We start from the raw sequence: 16,294 nt of genomic DNA, 5'->3' as shown, positions 1-16,294 counted from the left end.
TGTGGTATGAACTGGATAGTGCCCATCCAGATAGCTCAGCACTGATGTGAGCCATCCTATATCCTGTGTTCTGGTGCAAATAGTTTTTGAGGTTCTCACTAAAAGTCCTATCCTAGAATTTTCCTTTTTCTTCTGGATGCCCATCCACATGTGTACATGCACACACACACACACACACACACACACACACACACACACACGCACTCACATGAGCACACATGCACTCACATGCCCCTCTTCCCTCCTCTCTCTGCTGTCTCTCCAGAGGTTTGCTCCTCCCCCAACCCCATCCCTTTCCCTCACTCTTTTTGCTAACTCCCCTCACGCCCAAACCATCACAAACAAGTGATTGCAGCCTCTGTCCCCAGGTTTATAAAGTGCTGGCTTTGTGGTATCTCATTCTTATACAACCTAAATCTCACCAACATATAATAGAGTAGAAACAGGCCATCAAAGCCCAACTGCCCTGAGCTTATACCTTCTACATACATCAAAAATTCTTGGTGCCATAGATTTACAGGGCTGACTTTTCACACTCCAACAAGACAATGCAGAGAGCCAAAATACTTTCTAAAACATGAAATATAAAATTGGAGGTATTTTAATACAGGTGGTTTATTCACTTTGATTTTTAGAAATTTGGTAATTTGTATATGATTTGATTTATGTACTAATGTATCATTAACCTGAGCACTGAATTAACCTCACACCCCGCCCCTCACTTTTTTTTTCTTCAAATTGTGCCATGTAGCAGAAAGTCATCTAGGATATGGCCACCCAGATTGTTTGGATAGCAGACTGGAAAGATTACAGAAGTGTGGGTAAATGTCTCTGGCCGCCATATTGGAATATGACCCAGAAATATGTAAATGTCAACAGACCTCACACTGCATTCGTGTCTCTGCTTGGGGCTCTGGTGGCGAGAGCAGCTGTCCCTGCAAACGCTCTCTGTGGTTTGGCCCCTGCTGGCCCAGGCCTTTGGACTTGGGTCACATGATCCTGCTGGCTTTATTCCTTAGCCTCTCTTTCCTTGTGTGTCACCCACTCAGCCTGAGTTAGATATGGCTCTTGGTTCAGCTTCCCTGCCTGGAGACCTTGTCTCACCGACTCTGCCCTGCTGCACTTGGAATGAATATATGCTTTATACTTGTCCCATTATCATGAATTATGGAATCATAAATCAGGAGTGACCTCAGAGTTCTCTGTTCCGGTCTCTCATTTGATTACTGAGTTAGGTGACCGGGTTTTTCAGACAGTCTCAATTTATGCCTCTTGTCCTGATGTAATTATTAATAGTCTCCACTTTGCTATTGTATGTGTCTTACTATGGATGGCAAAGAATACAGCCTCCTTACCAAAGAAAGAAGTGACTTAGGGAAGGCCAGGACCTGCACCCAGGTGTCCAGAGGTTTTGTTTCTTTAATCATTATGATACTGGGCTGCCTCTTCCACTTCAGAGACTTTCTGTAGAACAGGTCTTAAACAAAGTCTCCTGGAGAACTTTTAAAACGCAAGCACCTTGGCTGTAAGCGTTGCTCTGAGTAGAGTCTGGATGTATGTCATGTGATCATACTCCCTGGACATCTCAATGCACATCTCAGACTCAGAAGGCCCTCTTAAAGGAAAGCGGGTCTTAAAAGAAGTTAATCATCCCCAAACCAAGTGTCAAGGTGGACTGCTTCAAGGCTACCAAAGTTGGCCAACCCTTTGCAAGATTCCTGTACCTAATGCTCAACAATTCCATTATGTTTTATGCCATGCCATGTGAGTTTGAAACACAGCTCTAAAAGCCCCAGAAGTGGCTTCTCTGGCAGGTCCAACTCTAGCAACTCCCTTGAGAAACTTCTGGGATCTTGAGAGACTCCAACTGATTTTTCGCTGTATAACAGGGTCAAGACAATAGATGAAGCAGTCGGCTTCATTCTACAGTGGGCGATGGTCCCCAGCTAATAGTGGCTTTGCTATTTAAGAAAAAAAAAAAAAAAAAAAAGCAATTCTGGCCAGCAATGTGAAGCTGGTGACCAGGGAGGTTTAGCGAAAGATAGCCGTGTTTCTGACATTTTGCCAGGGACAAAAAGACTCAGAAGAAATGGCTCCATGCCAGGAAGAGGAGCCTGAACCACAGCTGGAAACCAAAGCAAGGGAAGAAAGATTAATCAGGTTTTGAAAGCCATCTGCTCCCCTTGGCCCCAGAAGTCAAGCCAGCAACACTGCTCAGATGCCTGGATGTGGGCTGAGTGCTGGAGAAGGGGGTCAAAGGGCATGGTCACTCTGGGCCTCTTTGTCTGCAGGGGTGAGAGGGTGAGTTTCTTTGGTTTTGAGTCTTTATGTTATTCCTTTATTTTGCAAGTTCAAATCGTTCACCTGGACTCTATCCATTCATTATGTGTAGGGAAACCAACAAAAATATTTCTCCCTCTTTTCCCTTCCAAAGCCCTTATTGTAAAAATACAAATGTCCAGAAGGGTGCCAGCCCACAGGCAAAGGAAATGGAAATGGAGAAGGGAAACATCAGAAGCTGTAGCACGAATCTTAACAGGTCTTATTAATAAAAACAAGCCTGGAGCCAGTTACTGGGGTGAGCGCTGGAAGATCAGAGAAGCAGAACAAGCCACATCCAACCTCTCCAATACCTCAGACTGGAAGCCTCTGAGTCCTCATCCAAATGGGTCTCAGCTGAACTGCTTCTGGTTCCTGTTTTTCATGCCTTATATACCTTTCTGCCATCACTTCCTGGGATTAAAGGTGTGTGTCACCATGACTGGCTGTTTCCAATGTGGCCTTGAACTCACAGAGATCCAGAGGGATTTCTCCCTCTGGAATGCTAGTATTAAAGGCATGTGTGCCACCATTTTCTGGCGTCTATATCTAGTAGCTGTTCTGTTCTCTGACCCCAGATAAGTTTATTAGGGCGCACAATATTTTGGGGAACACAATATCACCTCAAGAAGCTAAGTGTCTGTAGGTGGGAGAAGTAATAAAGACAAATGACGGGCTGATTTAGACCAGAAGAGGAGGGTAGATTGCAAAGTTCAGGGTCGACTAAGCAATGACAAACAGGGGTATCCTTTTGAAAGGCCCCAGACTGAGTTCCCGATCCCCCAGGAGTCAGGTAACTAGTCCCTGCCCTCTTCTGCTTGAGAAGCAAGTGTGGCTTCTTGTTTTCTAGAGAAAGTGGACTGCAAATTTGGAGCCATTAGATTCAGTTAGGGACTAAAGAGACTTGGTGTCCCGGGTGTGAGGACTCACGCCCATTATCCCAGAACTCAAGAGGCAGGGAGGGGGATTTCTGTGGGTTCAAGGACAGCTGGGGCTACATAGTAGGTTTCAGGCAAGCCTGGACTGCAGTGAAAGACCCTGTGTCATAGAGCACAGGAGGCAGGCTTGGTGCTGTGTGCAGAGTGATTCAAGACCTGCTGTGCTGTGAACTGTGAGGTCCTTGGTCCTGTCACTCCCCTCCCACTCTGGAGATGGGGTGGGGGGTGGTGGAAGGTTCATCTTCAGAGAATCTACCAACAGAAGGGTCAAACTTCTTCGTTCCTTGATCCTCTGAGACAAGGGAGCCTACAACTTGGCAAACTCCACCCACATTCGCCAAGCTCATCGGCACATCTTTGTTATTTCTGTTGCGTGAGTGTGCAGTCAAGGAGCCAAGGAAGAAGGAATGAGGACGTTTTCCGACACACGGAACTCATCAACACACTCATCCCCCTCTTCTCAAATTCCTAGAGCTTGAAATAAAGATGCGGGAGAAGAAATCTAGCAGAGACAAAGAGGCACTGTTTTAGTTACATCCCTGTGTTGTCATAAAACAACCTGGCAAATGCAACTTAAGGAAAAAGGGTTTATTTTAGCTTATAGTTCTGGGGGGATACCTCCCATGATGGTAGAGAGGGCACAGTCTTGGGGACAGGGAGGCAGATGGTCACACTGTATGGGAAGTGGGACAACGAACAGGAAACAGGAAGTGGGGCTGGGTTATAAAACCTCAAGGCTCACCCCAGTGATCCACTTCCTCCAGTAAGGCATCACCTTCAAAACAATCCACCACCTGGGCACCAAGGGTTCCAATATATGATCCTGTGGGGGACACTACACAATCAAACTCCATCGGGGGATACAGAAAATAAGAGTTAGAATACAGAGGAACAGCAAAAGGAAGTCCTACAGTGAAAACCAGGTTAAAAGCTTAGAAAGGAACCAGTCCAGAAGGAACAGGAAGATCTTTGGCTATGGAAGAGTAGCACCCACATGACAAAAATAACACAAGTGAGCATAATCTGATGTTTTTCAGTGTTTGGAAGAATTCCTAAGTATTTTTTTTTTTTTAAAGATATTGAAGTATTGGAGGAGATCCAACTTCCTCCATGGCAATTATCAGTCACAGGAAAAAACTAACAAGAAAACTGTGCTGCTAACCAGCTTCTAAAATAGATCCAGACACTACCCATTTCCTGGTTTTCGTGCCCTTGTGTAATTCCCTCCCATATTCAGTAGGGCTGACCATGCAACAAGAGAGTTTTGTAGAAATGATTGTGAGATTCAATGTTAGGTTACAAAAGGCACTGAGACTTTCAGCTTGATCTCTCAAATGGGTTTGCTCTGGAGGAAGCCAGCTTCCACTGTACAACAATGCTCCATAGCCTTAGGATCTGGAGCTAGCCAGCAGCCAGTCATGTGAATGAGCTATCCAGGAACCCAACTCAAGATGATAGATACTATGAGTCCCCAGTCAATACTCTGACTATAAGCCAGGCCATCTTCCCCAAACACCCCTGAAATCTGGACCCTCAGAAAGCACAGAACAATGTTTATTTCTATTCTATGCCACTGAGTCAACTTGGATGTAGCTGTAATAAAACCCTTAAGGGGTGGGTATGGATCTGGACCAAACAGGGGACATTGGGCAGAGTGTTAGTTTTATATTATGAATAGTAGTGTCACGTGCCTATAATCCCAGCACCCAGGAGACTGAGGATAACAAATTCAAGGCCAATATGGACTACAGAACAAGACCATGCGTGAAATAAACAAAAACTAGATACTGTTAGTAAAGACTGATGGTTTTTGAGAAAATTCCAAATCAATGAAATGGGGAATCCTATCAGAAAGTAGAATTCAGGGGGCTCTTGCTACACAGTAATAGAAAGTTTGGAAATACTATTGTCTATCATAAATTTAAAATAGGAAATATATCTATTTATTAGGTAATCTAACTCAAGAGTCATGCGGTAATCTAACTTGGGAGTGGGTAATCACTGCAAGAAAGACTATTTAATAAAAAGCACATAAGACACAGCAAGTGGAACTTTTCCATCATTTTTATATGAAAAATTCTTTTTAAAACTAAGACGTGGCTGCTGGGCAAAGAGCGGGTCCACGCTGTGCAAGTAAAGCAATACTGTAAAGGTGAAGTCAAAGGGGCGGTTCAGAAAAGAAAGAAAGACTTAAAACTCTAGAAATAATCAAGGCTTATGCTGGGCCCAGGGCCTCAAGCCTCTAATCACAGAGCTTCAGAGGTAGCAATGTTACCATGAGTTCTAGGCCACCCTAGGCTACAAAGTAAGACTGTCTTAAAAACTAAAAGAGAAAGCCAACACTTGTAAGAAAGTTAAGAACACTGTCCTATTGCCTTCTCGGCGGAAACCCAAGTAAAGAAGGGCTCTCGTCTCAGAGGCTCTCTGGGTATAGCTTTGTTCTAACGGCATGAACCCCAGGAAGATTTGCGGGAGACATATAAAAGCGCTATAAAATTATATTGGCAAAATGATCTCCATGTTGTACTGAAAGCAATAAACACAGAACCAGTTAGAAAGACGGTTTGGGGGGTTTTCAAACTTTTACCTGCAGAAAACAGGCTGAAAGAAATGCCTGAGCTGCAAACACAAGCTTTATGAGTCGGGGGTAGGGGATGACAGGACAGGTCAGCAGTCAGTTTCTATGGAATGCCTGGCATTAAGAATGCGTCTAAAAAAGAACTTTGCTTTCCATTCATGGAAATGGAAGAATGACTCAGAAGATAAAAAACACTCGGAGGGCACAGCCAGCAACCAGGGAGAAGTCTCCCTAGATCTTGAATCCTAATCAAGAAATATCAACTGTGTCTTATTAAATTAAAACAAATACAACATTATGTACTACTCTCTCTCTCTCTCTCTCTCTCTCTCTCTCTCTCTCTCTCTCTCTCTCTCTGTGTGTGTGTGTGTGCATGTGTGTGCACGAGTGTATAGTGGAGTACAAACTGTTGGAGTCATTTCTCTCTTTCCATCACGTAAGTCCCAAGGATTGAACTCAGGTCATCGAGATTGACAGCAAGCTCTTCTAATTGCTAAGCCACCTCACTAGCCCATGTCCCCATGTCCCACTAAATTTAATAGTTGCACTGAACCACTGGTTCCTGTGTGGTTTTCCCCTCTCCTTTTGGATAGGAGGGTTTCTAGCATTTATCATATGCCTGCTCTACCAATGCATGCTGAGTATGTGTGCCAGAGACAAGTTGTCTCTTTAGTTTTCAGATTTTTACATTGAGAAAGAATCTTAAAGAATGTCGGCTGTCAGCTTCATCTTTGCTTGGACCTGATTTAGACAGTGAAATTGTAAACTTTGAGCTGATACTGCCTTGGCAGGAGCCTTTTATGAACCTTCACAAAGAGGTAAGTGAATGCGTGTGTGGGAGAGACATCAATCACTCAGTGTGGTTTTTCCCATGGAGTATTGAAACCTTATCTCTGCACTGGTATTAAGAGGAGGATGTTCCTTTAAGAGGCGGGGTGTCATGGAAGATCATTATAACAGATTAAGGTAGCTCCCATGAATTCTTTCTCCCAATGAATAAGCCTGGGCTGGAGAAGGCTCAGCTGGTAAAGTACTTGCTGCATGATCGTGAGGACCTGCGTTCTATCCCCAGCATCCACAAGAAAGCCAGGTGCAGTGAGATGTGCCCATAATCCCAGCTCTGGGGAGGTAGACAGGAGGATTCCTGGGGCTTCCTGGACAGCCAGTCTAACAAAATTAGTGAGCTCTGGGTTCAGTAAGAGACCCTGTCTCAAAATAACAACAACAACAATAATAATAGTGTAAAAAATGATTAAAGAGATATCCGATGTTGACCCAGGGTCTTTGCACTCACTTGCACTCACACACTTCTGCACACACACAAGAATACACACATACCCTGAACTTTGCTTGTATATCAAGTTCAAGGCCAGCCTAAGCCAAACAAGGAGACTCTGTCTCAAAAGGCAAACTGTGAGGAGAAAACCCCTAAATTGTCCAGACTTCGTGTCTCCCCATAGTGTGTGCTCCCACCATTGTGACATCATCTTCCTTGATGCGTTCACTAAGACAAGCACAAGCCAGTGCCACGCTCTTGGGCCTCCCTAAATAAACCTCTTTCATTTATAAATTATCCACCCTATGGTAAAAATAAAAGTATAACTAACCTCTACAAGGTTGACATACTGACTGAAGCCTTCCAAGAAGTCTGAAGCCAGAACCACCCAGCTAAAGCCATTCACATACTAAGACACACCGATCATGACATAGAAATGGTAATTATCATTTGCAGTTGTTAACTTTTGGTAAAATTTAGTTTGCAGCAATAGATGACTTAATACAAAAATGAATTACAGTAGTTGGCTCAGCAATGATCTATATTTAATGTACTTACAATAACATTAAAAGTTATGAAATTGTCGTTGCAGATAGGCAGAGCAAGGAAATGGGGTTATAAGAGCTAATAGTTACTGCCCCAGCAGAATCAATAGGCACCCACCCAAAATGGAAGAACCAAGAAACAGCAAAGGGCCAAGCACGGTGGCTCACACATTGTAATCTCAGTGCACAGAGGTTGAAGCAGAAGGATTGCCATGAGTTTGAGACCAGCCTGGGAGATGTAGTAAGATCCTGACTCCAAAAAAGAAAAGAAATAATAACAACCAACCAACTAACAAAAATCTGTTATATAGAGTAAGGAGGGGGAAAAAAAAAATCTCAGAAAATCACCTAAAATTACTAAAAAGCCTTACTTCCAGGAAAGAAATTCTTAAGATAAAAAGGGTGGTTGAAAGAATTGATACCACCCCGAAGGTGAATGTTTTAATGGTGCGTGATTGTTTTAAAAATCATATTTATCATTTAATCAAATAGGTTTATCTTCTAAAAGGCTCTCCCTGTTTCTGAGTGACTTGGATAGATAATGGTAGGGATACAGGCTCTGAAAAACCGTAGGGATACTTCTGTGAAGAAAACACTCATCGGGAGCAGAAGAGGATGTGGTTTCTAAGACAGGAGTGTGAGGCCGTGGGTCTTTAGGCAGAGGAAAGCTCTGGGCTACGGGTTGTACCTGAGCATGTCCAGAGGAGGAACCTGCTGGAACCATTCTCTCTTTCTAAGGCCTGTGTAGGGGAGGTTTAGGAGGATTGTTGGGTCAAGAGTTCCCCACCCCTATCAACCCCCATCCCCTGCCACTCCAGAGCCAGGAGACCCCAGTATGATCGGGCCACAGCCTGCACTTATTTACGGGTCATGATGCTCCCTTGCAGTGGGGAAACCGTGAAGCGTCATTAGCCTGTGGTCACCATCTCCAAAACCACCTTGGTAACTTACTACTCTTACGTCCATCTCGGGATGCTAACAGGAGGAGAGCTTCCAGACTGAAGACAAGTGCCCCATCACTGCCTGCCCTAGAGAACCTTTGTAGCTGGAGAGTTTCTCTCCAGCACCCGCCAGTCCCGCAGCCCACTTATAAAATAAACACACAGATTCTTATAATTATTTAAACTGTTCGGCCTAATGGCTCAGGCTTCTAGCTATCTAGTTCTTACATCTTAACCCATTTCTATAAATCTATACTTTGCCACATGGCTCACGGCTTACCAGTATCTTACATGTTGGTACTCATGGCAGCAGCTGGTAGCATCTCCTGACTCAGCCTTCTACTTCCCAGAATTCTCCTCTCTCCTTGTCCTGCCTATACTTCCTGCCTGGTTACTGGCCAATCAGTGTTTTATTTATTAACCAATCAGAGCAACACATTTAACATACAGAACATCCCACAGCAAATCTTCTCAAGGGTCAGAATTATCTGGAAGTGCTGTGGAGAACAGGGTCACTTATGCCTTCTCCAGCTGAATGAGACAAGCATGATGAAGGCTGAGAGGGAACTGATAAATGGAGGTATTAGCGCCCAGGCTGTCTTAATGCGACAATTTAAGCACCTTACCTTTTTTCACCCTCTACGCTGCTCCAAATAGCATGGGTGACACAGGTTCTTAGCCTCGCCCAATTTCCATCCTTTCTGCTGCATTTCCAGGGTGAGAGGGGTGATTTTGTTTCTCTCTCATTCATTCATTGTAGTTGCCTACTTTGGTGCAACATAAAAAGTCAGGAGCCAAGAACAATGCTGGTGCTTTCCTTGTTGTTGGAAAATCTTTCTGTTTAAGAAAAAAAAGCCCTGAGATTTAAAAAAAAACAAAACAAAACAAAAAACTGGCGTGTGTGTGTGTGTGTGTGTGTGTGTGTGTGTGTGTGTATGTGTGTGTGTGTGTGTGTGTGTGTGTGTGTCTATCCCCAGCCCGGGTATATTTTTAGGCAGGTAGGGTTTGAAGACACCAGACATGTCTTCTCTGTGATTCCCTTTGAGGTAGGGTAGCTGGAGTCTGAAACATTAGGTTGCCTTTTCCAGCTCTATAGCAGATGTTGGCATTGCTAGCTCACAGCAGATGTCTAATGCTGCCTGAAAAACTACTTCTGTGCAAAACTGAGCAGGATTCATGAGAGAACTCTATCCATATCTTCCACCCACAAGAGGGTGGTCCAAAAGGACACTCCCCCCCCCCCCCCACCTCCCCACCCCGCCTGCCTCGCAAATGAGTCCATTTACTTATGCCACAAGGTGCTAGCCTTTCGTTTTCCAAATTCATGCCTGAAATTGGTCGGAAGAGCAATGAGAAGCAAAGAGCGGGAGGGCTCAACCTGAGCTCTGCAGGAAGTTTCCTGGAGCTGGAATTCCATCAGTCATCCTGCACCTGCTCCTGCACATGGCTTGCATATTCACAAAGTGGAAGCCTTGCGCTTTGTGCTGGGGAAAATCTCATTATGCCGCCTGATGCTGAGCCATGTGCAGAGGACTGTGAGCTGCTTTCGGAAAAGGTGAACTTCTCCATATTTTTTTTTTCTCCATCTGTGCCCAGCTCCTCATTTTGGAGGCTCTGCAGAAGGCTGAATATAAAATCCAAGCCCTGAGCATCACACTAGCGCTACCGGTCATGGAGACGATGGAGCAAAATAGCTAACACAGATTTCTCAGTGCTTAAAAAGAAATAAATAACGGCAAGCTTGAAGCTAGTAGATGGCATCAAAGGGCCATCTTTGGGGTGCCCCCTCCACCCATGTTATGCAATAATGAATGCAGCTTGCAAAAACTATGTAGCAGTAAATGTTCTTATGTCTAGAAAAGAAAAGGTGTTTGTGATAAAAATAAATGTTTTAGTTATTGACTCATTGATGAGTTTGGGAGCTAACTGGCTTCTGAGATTCAGCCATTGTTGTCATGGCTTGTGAAACGCTCCAGTCCCCGATTCTCTGCTGACATGGGGAAAAGATGGAGGGAGCAATGGAAAGGGGAAAGTGACAGACAGATGGGAAAGGAGGCACAGAGCAGACAGACATGTGTTAGCACCAAGCATAGACCTGGGTGGGAAGTGAGTTGAAAGAAGCCACCGACTGCTTCACAGCGTGGGTTAGGCTCTTTCCGGCCTTTTAGTTTGTCTCTATGTGTTAAGAGATATATCTTTAAATGGGGCAGAAGAACCATATCGTTACATGGACACTCTCATGCTCTCTGCTAATAGTAGTTTAATGTGCCCGTAAGCTCTTTCAGGGGAGTTTGCTCATCCAACAAACACCAGTGGCCATGAATACTGAACAGCTATTAAAGCCCACTTAAGACACATGTTGAGGATAATTTCAGAAAAAATATATACCACTTCTGTTCATATAGAGCTCCCAAGGTCATTAAAGGATTCAAATGCAGCCAGATCACCTGGTGGGGTTTTTGTAGAAGAAATTCAAATGCAAAGTAGTGTCTAGTAATGCAACATTCATGGTCAAGGGGAATAGACTGCCAGTCTAGCTTGGGATCTCATTTCAGTGATATCATTTGATATCTCAAAAGCTTTGAATCATTTCCTCTGCTTTCTTGGTGGTGGAAGGAGACAAGTGTGTGTTATATGGAGGGGGACATGTGTGTGCAGGTGTGTGTGGAGGTTAGGGGTAGATGTGGGTGTCTTTACCCAGTCTCTCTCCATCTTCAGTTTTTGAGACAGAATCTTCCAGTGAACCTCAAGCTCATTGATTTAGCTAAGCTGCGGGAGTGGGGGTGGGGTGTCACTGAGCCTCGGAGATCCACTTGTCTCCACACAGCACTGGGGTTACAGGGGTGTACCGCCATGTTTAGCTATGTCTAGCTTTTAAGTGCTTTACCAACTGGGCCATCTCTCCAGCCCTGCTTCTCCTCCTCCTCCTCCTCTTCCTACTTCTCCTCCTCCTCCTCCTCATCCTCCTCCTCCTTCTTCTTCATCATCTTCTTCCTCTTCTTTCTTCTTCCTCCTCCTCCTCTTCTTCACTATGGCGCCTTGGCTGGCCTAGAACTTGCTATGTCAACCAGGCTGGCAGCAAACTTTTAGAGATCCACCTGTTTCCACCTCCCTAGTGCTAGAATTAAAGGTGTACACCAACACACTTGGCAACATTTACTTCTTTAACCCACAATTTCTTTATCTCAAAGACTGGTATTAAAAATGTTGAGGTTGTAGGATTTTTCTGAGAATAAATAAGATAATCCACATAAACTGTTTCCCAGTGACTCATCATAAGCACCCAATAAATAATTCTTATAATCGTCTTGAAAACACTTCTAATTCTGAAGTTTGACTTTAGTCCACTTTTTTCCCACCCAAAGATTACATAGTAGTGTTCTACAAAAGAAAGAGACAATAGCATGAAGCAATGTAAGCTTTTGGGGAAAACCTGCTTGGCACAATGTGCCTGAATTGTCTTGACAACTACTGCTCACTCTTTAAAGCCAAGGAGCCACGAGATACATAAATATGCAAAAGCCAAGCTTCCAGATGTTGGCACCTCATTTTCTTCTTGGTTGATTAGACAAAGGTATAAATAAACAAGCAACAAGATTAACTTCTAAGAGTCCCTGTTTTATCCCAAAGAGATGCACAGTTGCAACTTTGTGTCTCTTCTTCCCCAAGTCTGTGACCTCTGACCCTTCAACATTTAATCAGCTCATCCCCCAGAAAACAGATATGGTTTCCTTCTTATATATAAGAAAATAATAGGCCGGGTGGTGGTGGTGCACACCTTTAAACCAAGAACTGGGGAGGCAGAGGCAGGCAGACTTCTGAGTTTGAGGTCAGCCTGGTCTACAGAGAGAGAGTTCTGGGGTAGCCAAAGCTACACAGAGAAACCATGTCTCAAAAATCCAAAAGAGAAAATAATATTTTGATTGACAAGTAATATGGATGATTCACTTTGATCATAAGAACAATCATGAGTAACTCAAAAAAGCATATTAGACAGGAAGTGTCAATAAAAACCACTTTTGCAGCTGGGAAGATGGCAATGAATAAGAGTGAGGACCTGAGTTCTAATCCACAGCACTCATGTAAACTCCTGGCACAGCTGCACATGCCTGTAACCCCAGTGTTTAGAGGTCAGAGACAGGCAGACCCTAGAGCCCTCTTGCCTGCCAGTCTATAAAGGACTCGAGTTCTGTAAGATACCCTGTCTCAGAAGAATAAGGCTGAGACAGATAGAGGACACCTGACATCCTCTTCTGGCCACCACAAGCATGCACACAGGCAGATGTGTCTGCATACACATGTACACTTGTTTACACACACACAGGAGAAGCACTTTTGGCAGTACTTTGGCTAAACATAAGTTCTAAATCACTATTACAGGAATATGTTGTCTTCCTTTAAATTATTAGCTAAAATTTGCTTTCCCAGAAAAACATTTCTCCCCTGCTCTTACTGTAGATGTTTAAGAGTAACTAGTTTAAGGCAATCTTGAAATGTGCATCCATCTTCCCTAATGATACATTCTTGTGTGGCTACTCTGCTTCCATGCACAGACTTGGAACCCTTCACTTCATCTGTAGCTCTTGCCATCCCAGTCATCTTCACAGAGCAAATCAATAACAACACAAAGAAGATATTTCACAGGAAATCCCCTGAAACATTTTGCCATTCTCCAAACAGATTGCTTTATGAGCACATTTTACCCATGCACATAAAACAGCAAGACAAATTTCCCTTCAGAAGAAAATAGGTTGCATGCATCTTTAACTTTTGCTTTTCAATTAGAGTAAGCAAAAGCATTTCTCCAAAATGCAAGACAAACAGCCCAGCATGGTATTTATTTCATTTTGATTACTCATGGGCAATGGAGATATAGCCCATCAGCCATTCAACGTGAACTGATTCCTACCCGTGGCGATTCCTGTACTGGGGTTAGATGGTAAAGGACGAGAAGACACATGCCTTCCCAATAAACTCACAGCCAGGAAGGGAGACAGGAGAGTGGATGGCACCTGACTTAGCCTTAGAGAAGGCAGAGACATAAGATGATCTTCCAAGTGGTGGGACGTCCTCTTTAAAGAGTCCCAGGTGCAAATTTATAGGGATGGGCTGGGGAAGGAAGCTGGTATACCTAACAAGAAGACAATTATCATGCCTTGAGCAAAAGAATAAATTATTTTGTGCCTCTTGGCTCAGTCCTTAATCCTACATCAGGAGCTACTCAAGCCTAGGTCTCCTTGCCCTTCAGTGAACTCCGATTACCACCCAGTCAACTTGGAAGGTTGAGGGAAAAGAGGGTGGAGGGATGAGAGAGTCAGCTCCTTGAAAACGTTTTCCCTGTTCATTAAGAGTGTGGACAGTAGAAGCAAAACACCTGGCAAACACCAAGAGACCTGAAGTCAGTTCTTCAGGCTACCGTGTGACCTCCAGTGACTGACTGTTGCCGTGGAATGTCTTTCTGTATGCTGTGAATATGTTGCTATGACTGGCTAATCAAGAAGCTGCTCTGGCCTATGGTGAGTCAGGATATAGCCAGGCAAGAAATCCAAGAGAGAGACAGGAAAGGAGAAAAAAAGAGACAGGAAGAAGAAAGATAGAGGCAGAATGAGAGACGCCAGCCCGCCGCTGAAGGAAAACATGCCCGTAAAGCCACAGAACACATGACAACACATAGATTAATAGAAATGGATTAATTTAAGATATAAGAGCTGGCTAGCAAGAAGCTTGAGCCATAGGGCATGGCCATATAGGTCATAATTAATATAGGCCTCTGTGTGTTTACTTGGGTCTGAGCAGCTGGGAGACTGGGCGGGACACAGGCAAACTTCTGACTATAGACTATGCCATGTTTGCTTGTTTTCTGACCTATGCAATAAAGGTGATAAGATACCAGATACCAACTCCGGGCGGTGTCTACAGGGTTTAATGTGATGACATTTAACGTGATTTTCCTTGGCAGGGTTGTGGAGTCAAACTCAGGGCTTCATACATGCTATGAAATATCTCTACTACTAAGCAACATGCCAGGCCATGATTTTAGATAAATGTATACCATGTGAGTACTCTGAGTTCAAGCCATTTCTTTACCATTGAAATAGAAAGATTAACTTTATTGACAGTTTGGGATTATGACAGAGTCTCTGTCTCTCCCTGTCTCTCTGTCTCTGTCTCTGTCTCTGTCTCTCTCTCTCTCTGTCTCTCTCTCTCTCTCTCTCTGTCTCTCTCTCTCTCTCTCTCTCTCTCTCTCTCACACACACACACACACACACACACACACACACTTTTGTTTTCCTTAAAAATAAGATATGTCAGCTACATACTTTGCTTTAGCTATCAAGGAAGGTCACAAGCTCACGATGTCTGTTGTTTCCAGCTCAGGGAAGAGGACATGTGTCTCCTGGCCTGCATTCACTCCTGCCATTACTTCACTATCTGTTAGCTGCTAAAAGCAGAGGTTAGTGTTCCATTTCATCTAATCATGTGGCAACCAGAAACTTTGAATAAGCAAAACTGACTCCAGCCTGGCAGTGGTGGCACACACCTTTAATTCCAGCACTCGGGAGGCAGAACCAGGTGGATCTCTGTGAGTCCGAGGACAGCCTAGTCTACAGAGTGAGTTCCAGGACAGACACCAAAACTGCAGAGAAATCCTGTCTGGAAAAACAAAACAAAAAAGAAAAGAAAAGAAAAACTGATTCCAGAGTGAAGCCTCCACTCTGCAAGGTGAAAGGTTATCAGAAGTATCCTTCTTTCCTTTCTGCTGGGTGGTGGCTGCTTGCTGTTGAAATTGGCAAATTTATGAAAGTGGTGCTAGTCCTCGCTGGATGCTATTCTGGACACAAATCAGTCATCGTGAAGAACATTGATGAGGGCACCTCAGACTGCCCTTAGCCATGCCCTGGTGGCTGGAATTGACCACTATCCGCAAAAAGGGACAGCTGCCATCGGCAAGAAGAAAATCACCAAGAGATCTAAGATCAAGTCCTTTGTGAAAGTTTAAAACTACAACAACCTCCTTCCCACAACAGAAGATATCTGTTGTCAACAAGGATGCCTTTAGTGACCCAGCCCTAAAATACAAGGCCAGGAAGGAGGCCAAGGTCAAGTCTGAGGAACAATGTAAGACAGGGAAGAACAAATGGTTTTTCTAGAAGCTCCACTTTTAGATATATTTTTGTTCCCATCATTAAAAATTAAAAAAGAAAGAAAAAAAAAACAAGTCAAGTCTCTCTTCCCCCTCACCCATGGGTACTCTGTTCCCTTGGGTCATGGCTCCTTTAGAAGGTGAATGTTTGTTTGTTGGTTGGTTGGAGACAGCGTCTCACTATGTAGCCCTGGCTGGCCTGAAACTCACAGAGATCCTCCTGCCTCTACCTCTCCAGTGCTGGAATTAAAGGCATGGGCCACCACATCAGGCCAAACATTTCTGGATGTACAGAGCCACATCATACTTTCTCACAAGCTGGCTCCTCTTGCTACAGCACAGTCAATATAATTCGGCAGCATGTAATGATCAAAGCAGGAGAGTTAGCATGCTCCACTGATTTGTACAATTAAAACAATAATTAAAAATATAACTTTTTTAAAAGGCAGCCTGAAGCACCGTCCCCCCCCAGACTTACATTCTGTGTTGCATACACCCTGCAGGTGAGGTAATCAAGCCTCGAGATGACACCTCTATGTCATGTCCACTCAAT

General features: G+C 44.0%; 1 pseudogene; it reads left to right on the top strand.

Moving 5' to 3' along the window:
• Nucleotides 1-10,098: 10,098 nt before the first annotated feature.
• LOC118597734 lies at nucleotides 10,099-15,763 on the top strand (annotated as a pseudogene).
• The last annotated feature ends 531 nt before the right edge of the window (nucleotides 15,764-16,294 follow it).

This window comes from Onychomys torridus, chromosome 17 (genome assembly GCF_903995425.1).
Source record: "Onychomys torridus chromosome 17, mOncTor1.1, whole genome shotgun sequence".
Classification (NCBI taxonomy): domain Eukaryota; kingdom Metazoa; phylum Chordata; class Mammalia; order Rodentia; family Cricetidae; genus Onychomys; species Onychomys torridus.
This window is presented reverse-complemented; position numbering and strand designations above follow the sequence as displayed.